The 17889-nt window shown below is 43.5% G+C and overlaps 1 long non-coding RNA gene across 2 annotated transcripts in view; it reads right to left on the minus strand.

The window, feature by feature from the left end:
• The window catches only part of LOC138650863 (uncharacterized), a 92791-nt gene that overhangs the window by 56012 nt on the left and 18890 nt on the right, over positions 1–17889 (minus strand). For both annotated transcript variants that reach the window (XR_011315410.1, XR_011315409.1), the window contains exon 2: positions 8061–8212. This is a non-coding gene — a long non-coding RNA (uncharacterized lncRNA). The remainder of the gene's footprint in view (positions 1–8060; positions 8213–17889) is intronic.

Genomic DNA, 17889 nt, shown 5'->3' on the forward strand with positions numbered 1-17889 from the left:
CTCCACCTAGGTAGGACACATGTTCAGTTACATTCTACTGCCGCGCAGAACCGCTTCCTGCACAGCAATAGGAGCCGCCAGCTAATCAGAGGCTGATGGCTGAACACAACGCACATCACTGTCATGCGCTAAGAGCCATGGTGAGAGATAAAAGAAGAACCCCAAGATCACTGTGGCTGAGCTCCAGAGATGGGAGAAGGAAGAAAGTTCCACAAAGTCAACTATCACTGCAGCCTCCACCAGTCGAGCCTTTACCCTAACCCTAGCCCTAACCCTTCCCCTAACCCTAGCCATAACCCTAGCCATAACCCTTACCCTACCCCTAACCCTAGCCCTAACCCTAGCCATAACCCTAACCCTAGCCCTAACCCTACCCCTAGCCCTAACCCTACCCCTAACCCTAGCCATAACCCTAACCCTAGCCCTAACCCTACCCCTAACCCTAATGGGAAAATGGAAATAAATACAATTTTTTAATTTTTCCCTAACTAAGGAGTTGATGAAGGGGGTTTGATTTCTATTTATAGTGGGTTTTCTGGTTGATTTTTATGATTGGCAGCTGTCACACAAAAGACGCTTTTTATTCCCAAAAATATTTTTTGCATTACAAACACATTTTGAGAGCTACAATTTTTCCATATTTTGGTCCACAGAGTCATGTCACACATGCCCTCTGTAGTCCCATTGGCGGTGTCTGGATCTTGATTTTTCTTTTGTGAAATTTCTCATCATGGGTACCAAAAACGCAAACGCAGGAAAAAACGCATGTAAACGCGTAAAATCGCGGCTTTTTTTACCGCATGCGAAAACGCATGCGTCTAAAAAACGCAGCGTTTGTACGCATTTACATGCGTTTTTTTCACCACCTGCAGATGCGTTTTAAACGCTGCGTTTTTAAACGCAAATGTGAAACTAGCCTAAGAGGACATGATTGTGACATATTTGGGGGCATGGTGGAGACATATGGGGCCATGATGGGAGGACCCATGGGTCCATGATGGGAGGACATATGGATGGAGACACATAGGGGCCAGGATGTTGGACATTTTTACAGTAGGGGCTAATTAATGGATATTATTACTGCTGTGATGTATTTTATTTTTGAGAATATTTTTTTTATTCATCTGGCATAGTGTAGAAGTTGGGGAATCTGCTCTAGATAACTGTTATTTTCTACAGAGACGAGTCCTGGCTGGAAGAAGTGATGGCGGTCTGTGCTGGATGAAGATGAAAAGGTAAGATGAATATCTTCCACCAGAGACTTCACTGGTGAGTCAGTGTGTTGCCTGTACACTCACACTATACACTGACACCATATACAGAACTCCTGTGTGTAATGTCACTGGTGACCACGATATTATCTGTACACTATACACTATATACAGAGCTCCTGTGTATAATGTCAGTGGTTATCCCTGTATTGCCTGTACACTATACATGATATACAGAGCTCCTATGTATAATGTCACTGGTGATCAGTGTATTACCTGTACATTGACACTATATGCAGAGCTCTTGTGTATAATGTCTCTGGTGATCCCTGTATTACCTTAACACTGACACTATATGCAGAGCTCTTGTGTATAATGCCACTGGTGATCACTGTATTACCTGTACACTGACACTATATACAGAGCTCATGTGTATAATGTCACTAGTCATCACTGTATTACATGTACACTGACACTATATACAGAGCTTGTGTATATTGTCACTAATGATCACTATATGATCTGTACACTATATACAGAGCTCCTGTGTATAATGTTAGTGTTTATCCCTGTATTTCCTGTAAACTATACACGATATACAGAGCTCCTGTGTGTAATGTCACTAGTGATCACTGTATTACCTGTACACTAACACTATATACAGAGCTCCTGTGTATAATGTCACTGATGATCCCTGTATTACCTGTACACTGTTCACTATATACAGAGCCCCTGTGTATAATGTCACTGGTGATCACTGTATTACCTGTACACTATTCACTATATACAGAGCTCCTGTGTATAATATCACTGATGATCACTGTAATACCTGTACACTATTCACTATATACAGAGGTCCTGTGTATAATGTCACTGATGAACCCTGTATTGCCTGTACACTATTCACTATATACAGAGCTCCTGTGTATAATGTCACTGATGATCCCCGTATTACCTGTACACTATTCACTATATACAGAGCTCCTGTGCATAATGTCACTGGTGATCACTGTATTATCTGTACATTGACAGTATATGCAGAGCTCTTGTGTATAATGTCACTGTTGATCCCTGTATTACCTTAACACTGACACTATATACAGATCTCTTGTGTATAATGTCACTGGTGATTACTGTATTACCTGTACACTGACACTATTTACAGAACTCATGTGTGTAATGTCACCAATCATCACTGTATTACCTGTACACTGACACTATATACAGAGCTCGTGTATAATGTCAATGATGATCACTATATGATCTGTACACTATATACAGAGCTCCTGTGTATAGTGTTAGTGGTTATCCCTTTATTTCCTGTACACTGACACTATATACAGAGCTCCTGTGTATAATGTCACAGGTGATCACTGTATTACCTGTACACTAACACTATATACAGAGCTCCTGTGTATAATGTCACTGATGATCCCTGTATTACCTGTACATTGACACTATATACAGAGCTCCTGTGCATGATGTCACTGATGATCACTGTATTACCTGTACATTGACACTATGCACTGTGTATTATATACAGAGCTACTATGTATAATGTCACTGGTGAGTCAATTCGTTACCTGTACACTGACACTACACACTGTATACTATGTACGGAGCTCCTGTGTATAATGGCATTTATGGTAATATTAGTATTCTGTTTTTTTTTTACTAATGATCAGTCTTGTAGTAGTCAGTCACTATGTGGTGGTAATATGTAATCTGGTCATGGAGTGACAGTATTTATTCCTTGTATGCGGTGTTATTCAGTCAGTATGTGGTGGTAATTAGTGATGAGTGAGTATACTCGTTGCTCGAGTTTTCCTGAGCACGCTCGGGTGGTCTCCGAGTATTTGGGACTGCACGGAGATTTAGTTTTTGTTGACGGCAGCTGCATGATTTACAGCTGCTAGCCAGCCTGAGTACATGTGGGGGTTGCCTGGTTGCTAGGGAATCCCAACATATAATCAATATTACCATAAATGCCATTATACACAGGAGCTCCGTACATAGTATACAGTGTGTAGTGTCAGTGTACAGGTAACGAACTGACTCACCAGTGACATTATACATAGTAGCTCTGTATATAATACACAGTGTATAGTGTCAATGTACAGGTAATAAAGTGATCATCAATGACATCATGCACAGGAGCTCTGTATATAGTGTCAATGTACAGGTAATACAGTGATCACCAATGACATTATACACAGGAGCTCTGTATATAGTGAATAGTGTACAGGTAATACAGGGATCATCAGTGACATTATACACAGGAGCTCTGCATATAGTGTCAGTGTACAGAAAATAAAGGGATAACCACTAACACTATACACAGGAGCTCTGTATATAGTGTACAGATCATATAGTGATCATCATTGACATTATACACGAGCTCTGTATATAGTGTCATGCAGCTGCCGTCAACAAAAACTAAATCTCTGAGCAGTCACAAATACTCGGATACCACCCGAGCGTGCTCAGGAAAACCCGAGCAACGAGTATACTCACTCATCACTAATTACTAATTATGGTCATTTAAAAAAATGTATGTGACTCATTCCCTTAAAGAAAAATAAATAAAAATATACCTGAAAAGAGTGTTGGACGTTTTCAGAAATGTTTAATAGAATGGAGTAGATCCTGGCCAAAAGACTCTACCTTGTCGTGGTGGCGGCTTAAAAAATCTTTTGGCCAAAACCAAAGCTGCTGGTTATGTATGTGATCTGGTGTTAGATGAGAACTGTTACTGTGTGATTGGTGAGGACGTGGTGATGAAGAAGAGGAGTTTTACAAGAGCGGGCCTGTGGAAGGTTCAAGGGGTTAAGGCGTAGCTGGGGTGGAGCCTTGGGGAAGATTCAAGGGGACCCTAAAATTTTGCCAGCATGGGGCCCTGAAATTCCTAGTGGCAGCCCTACTGACGGACACATGTAAATCGCCCAATTTCATCCCTAAGTATCTCAATTATATAAGCACTTGCTGCCATAACATTGGGGTCTGAGAGGTAAAAGGGCCCCCATCCCCGAAGCAGGTGAAAATTAATTGTGCATTAAGGGGACCTATTTTACAGCAAAGTGCCCATATCTTGTGTCTGCACCTTTATGTAAGTGTAGTCTATGTAGCAGTAATGTCATTTATAATTCATGGATTCAGTGCTTGTATAAGAGACTTATTTCCCCTGCAGGGATTTTAAGTATCTAGTTCCCTTTTGCCTGTGGATTCACCATCAGAAAGTTGTGGGATCAGTTATTTCAGCCTCATTATCTTCTTCAGTAGGTGTGATTTATATTGCAGGTGAGAACAGTTTTTTACCGTCTCCTCTGAGATCCGAGCTCCTATCACCGCATTCTATGAATATAATATTTCTGGCCGCTGTTCAGGAACTTCCCGAAGCTGCCGTCTCTTCAGGGTGCGCATGAACTAGTTCCAGCAGAGCGATCTTACACTTCATCTGTGTTACAGTAATTAATGACGGATCATCTGGAGGATATCCCACACTGCTAGTGGCCCTGATACACAGAGCACACGGAGGAAGGGGGCACTAATTTATGAAAAACGGGGTTGCTGTCATTTTTTTCCCTACATGCGCTATTAATAAGTGAGTCTACAGGTTGCTGCAATCTGCACTTTTTCCCTATATAAAAGACGTAGAGGTAATAGGGGGGCCGTGCACGGGTAGTTACAGGTGTATTCATATTCACTCATTGCATAAATTCATAGCAGGGTTAAAATACCCTGCATGGCTGCACAAACCACGGGCAGCATGAATCAGAGCCTGGCTGCACAAAACACGGGCAGCATGAATCAGAGCCTGGCTGCACAAAACACGGGCAGCATGAATCAGAGCCTGGCTGCATAAACCACGGCAGCATGAATCAGAGCCTGGCTGCACAAACCACGGGCAGCATGAATCAGAGCCTGGCTGTGCAAACCATGGGCAGCATGAATCAGAGCCTGGCTGTGCAAACCATGGGTAGCATGAATCAGAGCCTGGCTGCACAAACCACGGCAGCATGAATCAGAGCCTGGCTGCACAAACCACGGGCAGCATGAATCAGAGCCTGGCTGTGCAAACCATGGGCAGCATGAATCAGAGCCTGGCAGCACAAACCACGGCAGCAAGAATCAGAGCCTGGCAGCACAAACCACGGGCAGCATGAATCAGAGCCTGGCTGCACAAACCGCGGGCAGCATGAATCAGACCCTGGCTGTGCAAACCATGGGCAGCATGAATCAGAGCCTGGCAGCACAAACCACGGCAGCAAGAATCAGAGCCTGGCAGCACAAACCACGGGCAGCATGAATCAGAGCCTGGCTGCACAAACCATGGGCAACATGAATCAGAGCCTGGCAGCACAAACCACGGGCAGCATGAATCAGAGCCTGGCTGCACAAACCACGGGCAGCATGAATCAGAGCCTGGCTGCACAAACCACGGGCAGCATGAATCAGAGCCTGGCAGAACAAACCACGGGCAGCATGAATCAGAGCCTGGCTGCACAAACCACGGGCAACATGAGTCAGAGCCTGGCAGAACAAACCATGGGCAGCATGAATCAGAGCCTGGCAGAACAAACCACGGGCAGCATGAATCAGAGCCTGGCTGCACAAACCACGGGCAACATGAGTCAGAGCCTGGCAGAACAAACCATGGGCAGCATGAATCAGAACTCCATCACTGTATATGACGGGGATTTGGTGCTAAGTGCCAGAAAATGGACCAGTGATTTCTGTAACGATATATTAGGGAATGAACCGGTACACAATGTTGGACCTGAAAATGATGATAAAAAGTGGACATTCCCTTTAAGTAGAAAGAGAAGAGGGGTTTTTTTTCCCCATCACATGTATGAAGTTCTACCTGACATCTTGAAGACTTGCTTCATTTTCCTTCCTATATTGCCGGCTCCAAATCTTTACTTTATCCTCTAGGGAACAGTTTCTGTCCTGACACGTAAAGCGATCCGTCCTCAATCACAAAACTCATTTACACGTTCTCAGCGGTGCGGAGGGACTGACTGTCTCCCCTCTGATCCCCCTGTAGAGGAGACACAAGTCCCCAGTCCCTGCGCCAATTAATCTTCAGCCGCAGCTGGACTCTAGATACCAATTAGAAAAGCGTGAACCCATAAGACGCTCGGCGCTAACAAAACCCGCGACGATTCACATGTCACAAGACGCTGAGCGCGCAGCCAGACTCCCGTGGACTTAACTACACTTTTGTCGTCCGGCTTTCAACTCAAATCCGGCATTAATATTCTAATTCATAATTAGTTTGTAATTTATGTCAAATTATTTGCACACAAAAAAAATCACAAAGCAATTAAGACGCGGCTGCTGGTGCATCATAAATATTCAGAAGGGCTCATCCCCCATCCAGACATCGCTGCTGTGCAATCCAGGACTCCCAAAAAGTCACCTCTGCAGCTGGGATCAATGGAAAGCCCTAAACGACCCCCAAATTCCTGCTTAAAAGAACCCCAGTTGATTTAATACTTCTAAGGCTATGTGCACAGAAAGGTTTTGGAGCAAAAACTTAGCGGAAACTTTCTAAAACTCCTTCAAAACTTAGAGGAAACTTTTAAAAACTTAGGTTTGGAGGAGGTTTCCTCCTTAGCAGAAACTTTCCAAACCTCCTCCAAACCTTAGCGGAAACTTTCCAAAACATAGCTGAAACTTTCCAAACCTCCTCCAAAACGTAGCGGAAACTTTCCAAAACTCCTACAAAACTTAGCGGAAACTTTACAAAACATAGCTGAAACTTTCCAAACCTCCTCCAAAACTTATAGGAAACTTTCCAAACCTCCTCCAAACCTTAGCGGAAACTTTCCAAAACATAGCTGAAACTTTCCAAACCTCCTCCAAAACGTAGCGGAAACTTTCCAAAACTCCTACAAAACTTAGCGGAAACTTTACAAAACTTAGCTGAAACTTTCCAAACCTCCTCCAAAACTTATAGGAAACTTACCAAACCTCCTCCAAACCTTAGCGGAAACTTTCCAAAACATAGCTGAAACTTTCCAAACCTCCTACAAAACGTAGCTGAAACTTTCCAAACCTCCTCCAAACCTTAGCTGAAACTTTCCAAACCTCCTCCAAAACTTATAGGAAACTTACCAAACCTCCTCCAAACCTTAGCGGAAACTTTCCAAAACATAGCTGAAACTTTCCAAACCTCCTACAAAACGTAGCTGAAACTTTCCAAACCTCCTCCAAAACTTAGCGGAAACTTTCCAAAACTTAGCGAAAACGTTCCAAAACTTAGCGGAAGCTTTCCAAAACTCCTCCAAAACTTAGAAACTTTCCAAAACTTAACGGAAACTTCCAAACCTCCTACAAAACTTAGCGGAAGCTTTCCAAAACTCCTACAAAACTTAGAAACTTTCCAAAACTTAACGGAAACTTTCCAAACTTCCTACGAAACTTAGCGGATATTCCAAACCTCCTACAAAACTTAGCGGAAACTTTCCAAATCTCAAAACTCCAATAAAACTATTGCTCAGTTTCTGCTCGGAAAGCTTCGAGAAAAAAGATTCCATGTGCAGCCTAACAGCTGAGGGTTTGTTCCAATTGCATCCAATGTAGACAATCCTTCCTGAGATAAACTACATGGGATCCTGCACTGATACATTGTAACAAAATATGAGGACTGGAGAGAGATTTGTGCCGATTAAAGTTTTAGCTAAAAAAAAAAAAAAGTATTGTCTAGACTGGATACAATGTACCAAACAATCAGCTGTGAGCTGTAATAAGCTCTGTACAGGTTGTAAATTAGTGGCCATGTACAAGAATGTCGACATTCATTTACAGCAAGCAGATTGATTATAATGGTTATTAACCCCTTACCGATCAGGTACTTTTCCATTATTGCCTTTTCGTTCTTCCCTCCATTTCTTTAAAGAGCCATAACTTATTTGATTTTTACGTCGTCATAGTCGTCCGAGGGCTTGTTTTTTGCAAGATGAGTTGTACTGTCGTCATCCATTTTATCATGTGACCTAGTGGAAATTCCAAGCACAGAAAAATTGCAAAAAAGAAAGCGAAAGTTCCCCAATTTTTATTTTCAGCATTTTTTTTATGTTAGTAATGACCTGACAATATGATTCTCCAGGTCAGAACGAGGCCGCAGATACCAAAACATGCATCATTTTTATTTTATTTAAGCGGTTAAAAAAACATTCAGAAATTTGTAAAAAAAAAAAAAAAATTTTGCTTGTGTCGACATTTTCCGAGAGCCGTAACATTTTCAATTTTCGGGATATATGGCTCGATAGGGCTTATTTTTTGTGCCCCAAGTCAATGCTTTAATTGATATTATTTTGGGGTGGATAGGATGCTTTGATTGCCTTTTATTACATTCTTTTATGCTTTTGCGGTGCCTGAAAAAACGCAATTCTGGCGTTTTGATTTTTTTTCTCGTTACGCCATTGACTGAATTATTTTATGTTATAGTTTGATCGATCGGACATTAACTAACACAGAGATATCAAATATTCATCATTTTTTTGTATTTATTTTTTCATTTTGAGGATTTGAACTTTTGTATATTTTTTTTTCAGATTTTGTGTACCTTTTTTTTCCACTTTTCATTGTATTTAACAGTCCCCTTAGGGGACTAGAAGCTGCGATCGTCCGACTGCTCGTACTATACATAGCAGGACATCAGTACTGCTGAGCATAGCTAAAATCACGGAAGTACAGTCATGACTGTCACGGGGGTCTTCAGTAGACCCCCGACAGTCATGTCAATCCTTTGGTGCCCCACGATCATGACATGGGCCCGCGGATGGGTATGTGCAATGATGAAGCCCCCCTGTCGGCACAAGTTATATGCTAGTATCTTAGATTGACAGCGGTATTTAACAGGTTAACAGCAGCTTTGCTCCACCTGTGGCTGTTAGAGGCAGATGATGGCTGAATGATGCAGCCATCATCTGCTTGGTGGACAAGCTGGCATCAAAGTCACGTGGCAAGCCTATGACGTACCAGCAGTGGGTAAGGGGTTAAACGAAAAATCAAGGATTACTTGCAGATTGCTGGGGTCTGACCACCAGGACCACCAGCGATCCAGAGATTGAGGCTCCGAAACCAAAGAACGAAGCTCAGGAGGCCTCTAAAAACCTCTAAAAGTCAATAATTGCCACTCAGTGGTGCAACGCTTGTGCCGTCTCTGGACATCTTTCACTTTGGGGGGCTCATGGCCAATATCTGCTGCGATTGGTTGTTCCTTTATTGAAAACAAAGCAATTTCTCCAACACATGAAAACAAATTAGTCTGAAAATGATCCCCAGGAGGTTTTAGGGGTGAGGCTGAGAAGGCATCGCAGGCCGCGAGAGGAACATTAATGTGCGGATATATTGTATCCGTCTCCAATGCAAATAAGCTTCCAACATAAGAATCCGGAACGACTGCTCAGATATTCATCACCGCGAGAAGAGCAGCGCCGCGTCTTCCAGCAAACTCAGGAGACGCAGGGAATTAGATCTCCGAATAGAGGGGGGAGCGTCAGACGTCCATTATGTCTCTATTCCAGGAATGATGTCGTTCCCCGAGGTTCAACTGTTCAAACAAATAAAGTCATGTCTGATTTCTCCCAGGAGCCATTCATTAGCATTCTCCAACATATTGTATTATAATGGACAGGGGTCCGTGGTAATGATAGCTAATACATAGCGGAAGGAAAACGCCCGAAGAATCTCTCATTTTTCTTCTTCTGTGAAGGAGGAGAGGGAACTTATTAAGATATTGTACCCTGATTATAATAGTGTGGTCTGCAAGAAAATTATTCATATAATACTACCCCTATGTACAAGAATATAACTACTATAATACCGCCCCTATGTACAAGATTATAACTACTATAATACTGCCCCTCTGTACAAGATTATAACTACTATAATACTGCCCCTATGTACAAGAATATAACTACTATAATACTGCCCCTATGTACAAGAATATAACTACTATAATACTGCTCCTACATACAAGAATATAACTACTATAATACTGCCCCTATATACAAGAATATACCTACTATAATACTGCCCCTATGTACAAGAATATAACTACTATAATACTGCTCCTATGTACAAGAATATAACTGCTATAATACTGCCCCTATGTACAAGAATATAACTACTATAATACTGCCCCTATGTACAAGAATATAACTACTATAATACTGCTCCTATGTACAAGAATATAACTACTATAATACTGCTCCTATGTACAAGAATATAACTACTATAATACTGCTCCTATGTACAAGAATATAACTACTATAGTACTGCTCCTATGTACAAGAATATACCTACTATAATACTGCCCCTATGTACAAGAATATAACTACTATAATACTGCCCCCTATGTACAAGAATATACCTACTATAATACTGCTCCTATGTACAAGAATATAACTACTTTAATACTGCTCCTATGTACAAGAATATAACTACTATAATACTGCCCCCTATGTACAAGAATATAACTGCTATAATACTGCCCCCTATGTACAAGAATATAACTGCTATAATACTGCTCCTATGTACAAGAATATAACTACTATAATACTGCCCCTATGTACAAGAATATAACTGCCATAATACTGCCCCCTATGTACAAGAATATAACTACTATAATACTGCTCCTATGTACAAGAATATAACTACTATAATACTGCTCCTATGTACCAGAATATAACTAGTATAATACTGCCCCTATGTACAAGAATATAACTACTATAATACTGCCCCTATGTACAAGAATATAACTACTATAATACTGCCCCTATCTACAAGAATATAACTACTATAATACTGCCCCTATCTACAAGAATATAACTACTATAATACTGCCCCTATGTACAGAAATATAACTACTATAATACTGCTCCTATGTACAAGAATATAACTACTATAATACTGCTCCTATGTACAAGAATATAACTACTATAATACTGCCCCCTATGTACAAGAATATAACTGCTATAATACTGCCCCCTATGTACAAGAATATAACTGCTATAATACTGCTCCTATGTACAAGAATATAACTACTATAATACTGCCCCTATGTACAAGAATATAACTGCTATAATACTGCCCCCTATGTACAAGAATATAACTACTATAATACTGCTCCTATGTACGAGAATATAACTACTATAATACTGCTCCTATGTACCAGAATATAACTAGTATAATACTGCCCCTATGTACAAGAATATAACTGCTATAATACTGCCCCTATGTACAAGAATATAACTACTATAATACTGCCCCTATCTACAAGAATATAACTACTATAATACTGCCCCTATCTACAAGAATATAACTACTATAATACTGCCCCTATGTACAAGAATATAACTACTATAATGCTGCTCCTATGTACAGAAATATAACTACTATAATACTGCTCCTATGTACAAGAATATAACTACTATAATACTGCTCCTATGTACAAGAATATAACTACTATAATACTACCCCTATGTACAAGAATATAACTACTATAATACTGCCCCTATGTACAAGAATATAACTACTATAATACTGCCCCCTATGTACAAGAATATAGCTACGATAATACTCCCCCTATGTACAATAATATAACTACTATAATACTGCACCTATGTACAAGAATATAACTGCTATAATACTGCCACTATGTACAAGAATATAACTAATATAATACTGCCCATATGTACAAGAAAATACCTAATATAATACTGCCCCTATGTACAAGAGTATAACTACTATAATACTGATATGGAAATTTGGGTTGGATAAATCTACCCGTGTGTGCTGCGGCCGCTCCCAATTATTATTTCTGAGCCCTTAAAGAGTGAGTCTGACACGTGGTGACAGCTTGACATTCAATCAAAGACTGGCCATTTATTTCCTGATACATAGTTTTTATAATAACATATAGAAAGGAGTGGTCAAGGCGGCTAGTCAATTAACATACAATTCAGTTATTGGTTATCTGATATATATGGAATATTGTGATTAATGCGCATATGACTGCTGATTATGCAACTAAATGTAGCTCTCGGTATATAGGGCAAAGTTGAGGCATCTGACCAGGACTTAGTACATTTGGCACTGTTGATCTGCCATTTCAGAAGACTCAGCGGTATCAGTCCCGAACATCTGGTCCAACTTCCCGTTTTTAAGGTGTTTGAGACATAGCGGAAAGTACCGAGCACAATCTGGCCTAGCTCATGTGGTAAAATTGAGCAATTGATTATAAAGTAGCTGAGTAGATAGATATATATTTGCTTTTGTATAAGTATATGTGATTTAAAGGAATATATATATGATTTAAAGGAGTATACATGCAAGTGAGATCTACATGATATACATAATTTCTATCACAAGCCCCCCTTAGATATCACTTGCCCTAAGCCTAGCCTCCTGTCCCAAAGCGCTGCAACTCTTTTGTGCTGCCGGCGAACTGACGCAAACCTAGTGCCTACGCCCTACACCGTACAGACTTTCGCAATGGGCGATCAGGAGATCTGTCCCTAAACGGGGGTAGAAACATGCATGGTCTCATATTGGCGACTCTGTTCGATCAGTTCCACATATTCGTCGTCATCATCAGGATTGGAGGAGCCATCAGGTGGGTGAATCTGAATTCGGATAGGTTCGTCCAGGAGGAGATGCGGCATCAGGTTTGTTGTTTCCTTGACTGTCTTTTCCATCATCAGGATCATTCTGGCTTAGGCGTATCTTCTGGTATGGGAGCCTTCTTGCAGTGCGATGCGTGGATCCAAGTGGGCCTTCCCTCTAGTTTCACAGAGGTTGGTGTCGTCAGCAGCACTTGGAAGGGACCGTCAAATCTGGGGTCTAGCGTTCTCCTCACAAACTTCTTCACCAACACCCAGTCTCCTGGTTTCAGGGAGTGTGAACCGGGTACCGATCCTGGATCTGGTAATGAAGAGAAAACTCGAGAATGGATGTTAGCAAGTTTCTTGGTGAGTTCAATTACATAAGCAGACAAAGTATCATATTGCATTGTCAACTGCTGAGGGAAGAATACCCCTAACCGAGGGCTGGACCCAAACAGAATCTCATGAGGTGACAGCTTTTCTGGGCCCCGGGGAGTGTGCCTGAGACTAAACAGTGTGATGGGGAGTGTCTCATGCCATGGTTTGCGTGTCTCTTGGGCAACTTTTAACATCCTGTTTTTGAGTGTCCCATTCAGTCTTTCCACTTTCCCGCTACTCTGGAGGTGGTAGGGAGTGTGTAGGCCTAAGTCTGACCCTACTGCTGACCAGATCTCCCTTGTGAGGTTTGCTGTGAATGCGGGCCCCTGATCACTCTCTATCACTTCTGGGACCCCGTATCTGCACACGATCTCTGAGAGTAGCTTCTTTGCAGTAGTCTTTGCTGACTGATTCCTCACTGGGAAAGCTTCTGGCCATCCTGAAAACACGTCCACGACCACAAGGGCATATTCGAATCCTCCACTTGGCGGCATCTGGATGTGGTCTATCTGGATCCTCTGGAAGGGGTACAGCGGTCTGGCGAGATGATGTGTGGGAACTTTCTCCATTCTTCCAGGGTTGCATTTGCCGCAGGTCAAACCACCATAGGGTACATGCTTCGGGGTAAACAGGGTTTGTAGTCCATTTAGTATACTCTTCCTTCTTGATGTGTTGCACCCTTCCGCATCCAATTCTCCTTCTCCTCCTTTGGGGCTTGTTCTTGCAACTTCTTGAATAGATCCCAAGACGTCATCTCATCTGGTGTCTTGTCCTCAGTTGCCACGTAGTAGCCGTCCGGCTCTACGACCTCTCCCATTTCTCCATACTGTCTTCCTTTGGCGGCTTCTTTGGCTGCCATATCTGCCATGTTGTTGCCCCGTGCCTCTACTGTGTTCAGTTTTCCATGTGCTTTGACCTTCAGTACTGCCACCATTTTTGGGAGTTGGAGTGCGCTCAGTAGGTCTTTAATAGCTCCATGATGCTTTACGGTTGTTCCGCTTGCTGTGATGAAGTCTCTTGCAGCCCAGATGGGTCCGAAGTCGTGTGCTATGCCATGCGAATACCTTGAATCGGTGTAAATGTTCGCAGTTTTGCCTTCTGCAATCTGGCTAGCCTTCGTCAGCGCTATCAGTTCTGCTTCTTGGGCTGACAGGCTAGGAGGCAGACTCCTGGACCACAGGATTTCTTGATTGCTGGTCACTGCACATCCCGTGTGAAATCTTCCTTCATCATCTGCAAATCTGGAGCCATCTACATAGAGGATCAACTCTGGGTTGGCCAGTGGCTCTTCTGCCACATTGGGTAGTCCTGCTGTTTCCTGTTGCATGATGCTGAAACAATCATGATCATCCGGTCGGAGAAAATCCAGATCCTTGTGGAAGGTATCATGCAGATTTTGATCTGGAGGGTTCGTATCTGTATCCCCCCTTGGGAGTGGGAGTAGAGTGGCCGGATTGAGGACTGTACATCTGGAGATGGTGACGTTGTCAGGCAGTAGTAGTGAGTACTGTAGACGAAGATGTCTTGCTGTGGAGAGATGTTTTGGCTGGGTTTGGTTGAGAATTGCTCAGATGTCATGTGGAGCCAGGATTTCCAGTGGATGTCCAAGAATGATGTTTTGTCCAGGAGGGCGTGTGCTGCAAATACTGCTCTCATGCAGGAGGGGGCTCCCCTTGCAACTGGATCCAGGCGAGCTGAAAAATAGCCTAGAGGTCTCTGTCTTCCCCCGTGAGTCTGTGTCAGGACTCCAGTAGCATGGCCTTCTTTCTCCATCAGGTAGAGACGGAATGGCTTCTCGTAGTCAGGTAGGCCTAGCGCTGGCGCTGAAACTACTGAGTCTTTTAGCTTCTTGAACGAACTGAAAGCCACATCTGTTAGCAGGAACGGGGTTACGTTAACGCAGTCATACAGAGGTTGCATTAGGACTGAGGCATCAGGGATCCAGGTTCTGCAGTACGATACTAGACCAAGGAAGGCCTGTAGCGCCTTTGGAGTTGTTGGAGGAGCCATCTTCTCCACTGTGGTCTTCCGGTCATCTGTCAGGTGTTTAGTCTGGTGAGCAATGCAGTGCCCAAGGAACGTAACTCGCTTCAGACACCACTGGACTTTGTTCTTCGAGACCTAGCAGTGTTGTTTCCCCAGGTAGAGTAGGAGAGACACGGAGTGTGCTTTACACGTGTCAAAGTCAGCTGCACAAAGGAGTAGATCGTCCACGTATTGTAGCAGGGTCACTTCTGCATGCTCTGTGATCCAGTTGGCGAGAACTGTGGACATTGCTTTGGTGAATTGTGAGGGGCTGTTCTGGGCCCCCTGGGGCATCACCGCCCATGTGTACTGTGCCCCCTGATGCGTGAAGGCAAACAGGAACTGGTCGTCTGGATGGAGGGGAACACTGAAGAAAGCATTTGCCAAGTCGATCACCGTGAACACTGTTGCTGTGGAAGGCACATTTGAGAGCAGGGTGTGTGGATTCGGCACAATTGGAGTTTCAAAGACTGTAGCGTCATTCACCGCTCTTAGCTCATGTACCATTCTGAACTTGGCTGGCTCTCCTTTTACAGTCTTTTTCTTGACGGGGAAAAGTGGGGTATTGCAAGGAGAGGTGCAGGGGACAATGACCCCTATTTCCAGGAACACCTTCAATTGGTCTGAGACGGCTTGACTCTGTGCGATGGACAAGGGATACTGGGCCTTACGAGGATATGTAGTACCTTACTTGAGTGATACCCGCACCGGGGCAACTTGAAGTTTTCCCACATCTTGGGGTCCCTTAGACCATAGACTTTCTGGTACTACGTCCAGTACCTCCTTGGGTAGGCCTTCATGAGTTGTTTGAGGTTCCTGTAAGGCTGCCAGCATGACTGACTCTTCCTGGGTCAGAGGTGAAGAAAGGGTCATGGTCCCATCTTCCTGGAACACTATGGTTGCTTTTAATTTCTGTAGAAGGTCTGCCCCCAGTAGGTTGAGTGGGCAGGTTCTTGACACCACAAACTGGGACAGGATAGAGTGTCCTGGCTGAGTGCACACGCTCAGAGGCTTTGTAAGCTGAGAATTTCTGACTTGACCATCGATGCCTACGCAAGACACAGAGGATTCTGATAGGCAGGTAGGGTCAGGGAGTTCCACAAGTCTCATCACACTTCTGGCTGCACCAGTATCCACAAGAAAAGACCTGACAACGCCATCCACTTTCAGGGCAATTTCAGGTATTGGTCCTGCAGACGGGGTTTTACATGTCAGGAGCGTAGTGTCTTGTAGACCTGGCTTGCTTACCCCTGTCCCATGGACGGGGTACTTCACTGCCTTTTGTACTTCTTCCTTGACCTGTTTCTCTGGACCAACTCTTGGGTTGCATGGGTGCTCTGCACTGGTTCCAGAAATGGCCAAACTTGCCACAGTTGCAACACTTGACACTTCTTCTGTCTTTGTAGGGTGGTTGCGCTTCCAGGTCAGTGGTCACCATGAGAGGGGCTGTCTTCTGCATTCCTGGTTGGGACTCAATCCCTTTGGCTACTGTGGACAATGGCATGATGGACACTGTAGCAGCAGCGGGGTCCGGCCTGCTGATTGAAGCTGCAGTGGTAAGTTGGGGCCTGCAGGTGCGTCCGTGGCGAGGCCCGGGGGTGCCATGAGACCGGTGGCTGCATCCAACTCAAGGTCTTGGGGCATTACAGGGGCTGCGGCTGCATCTGCCATCACTTCTTCCCCCTGCTTTGACATAGCTTCTCCCCTTTGCTAACCTTGAGGTTGGTGTCTCCTCTCCGGAGTCTGCAGCGGTTCTTCCGGTGTGTCGTTCGGCACTTTGCAGCGTCTTCACTTCTGGCTCCCCTTCCGGCGTTCTCAGCAGCACTGCACCCGTTTCCTTCTTCGCGCTCTTTGTGGTGCTATAATGGCAGCAGTTTTGGTGACAATTGACAATAAACAGTCTCCTAGGTCCACATAACCCGTTTTGCTGGGTCAGTCCACTGCTATTGACCTGTTCTCGGGCCTAGCCACTATCAGTGGTTTCCTGATTGGCTGTCTCAGTCCATGCACAAAAGCCTGTGCCAACATTTGCGTGTGTATCTGGTGATGAATGGTGAAGCCCAAGTCCTGGAATACTTGCATTACTCTGCCATGAAACTTCTTTCAGACTCATGTCATGTAAGCTGAGGGCCCCACGTTGGGCGCCACTTGATATGGAAATTTGGGTTGGATAAATCTACCCGTGTGTGCTGCGGCCGCTCCCAATTATTATTTCTGAGCCCTTAAAGAGTGAGTCTGACACGTGGTGACAGCTTGACATTCAATCAAAGACTGGCCATTTATTTCCTGATACATAGTTTTTATAATAACATATAGAAAGGAGTGGTCAAGGCGGCTAGTCAATTAACATACAATTCAGTTATTGGTTATCTGATATATATGGAATATTGTGATTAATGCGCATATGACTGCTGATTATGCAACTAAATGTAGCTCTCGGTATATAGGGCAAAGTTGAGGCATCTGACCAGGACTTAGTACATTTGGCACTGTTGATCTGCCATTTCAGAAGACTCAGCGGTATCAGTCCCGAACATCTGGTCCAACTTCCCGTTTTTAAGGTGTTTGAGACATAGCGGAAAGTACCGAGCACAATCTGGCCTAGCTCATGTGGTAAAATTGAGCAATCTACTATATAAAGCTGAATGTGTGTATGT

The sequence above is a fragment of the Ranitomeya imitator genome, chromosome 10 (assembly GCF_032444005.1).
Source record: "Ranitomeya imitator isolate aRanImi1 chromosome 10, aRanImi1.pri, whole genome shotgun sequence".
NCBI classification, from domain to species: Eukaryota; Metazoa; Chordata; class Amphibia; order Anura; family Dendrobatidae; genus Ranitomeya; species Ranitomeya imitator.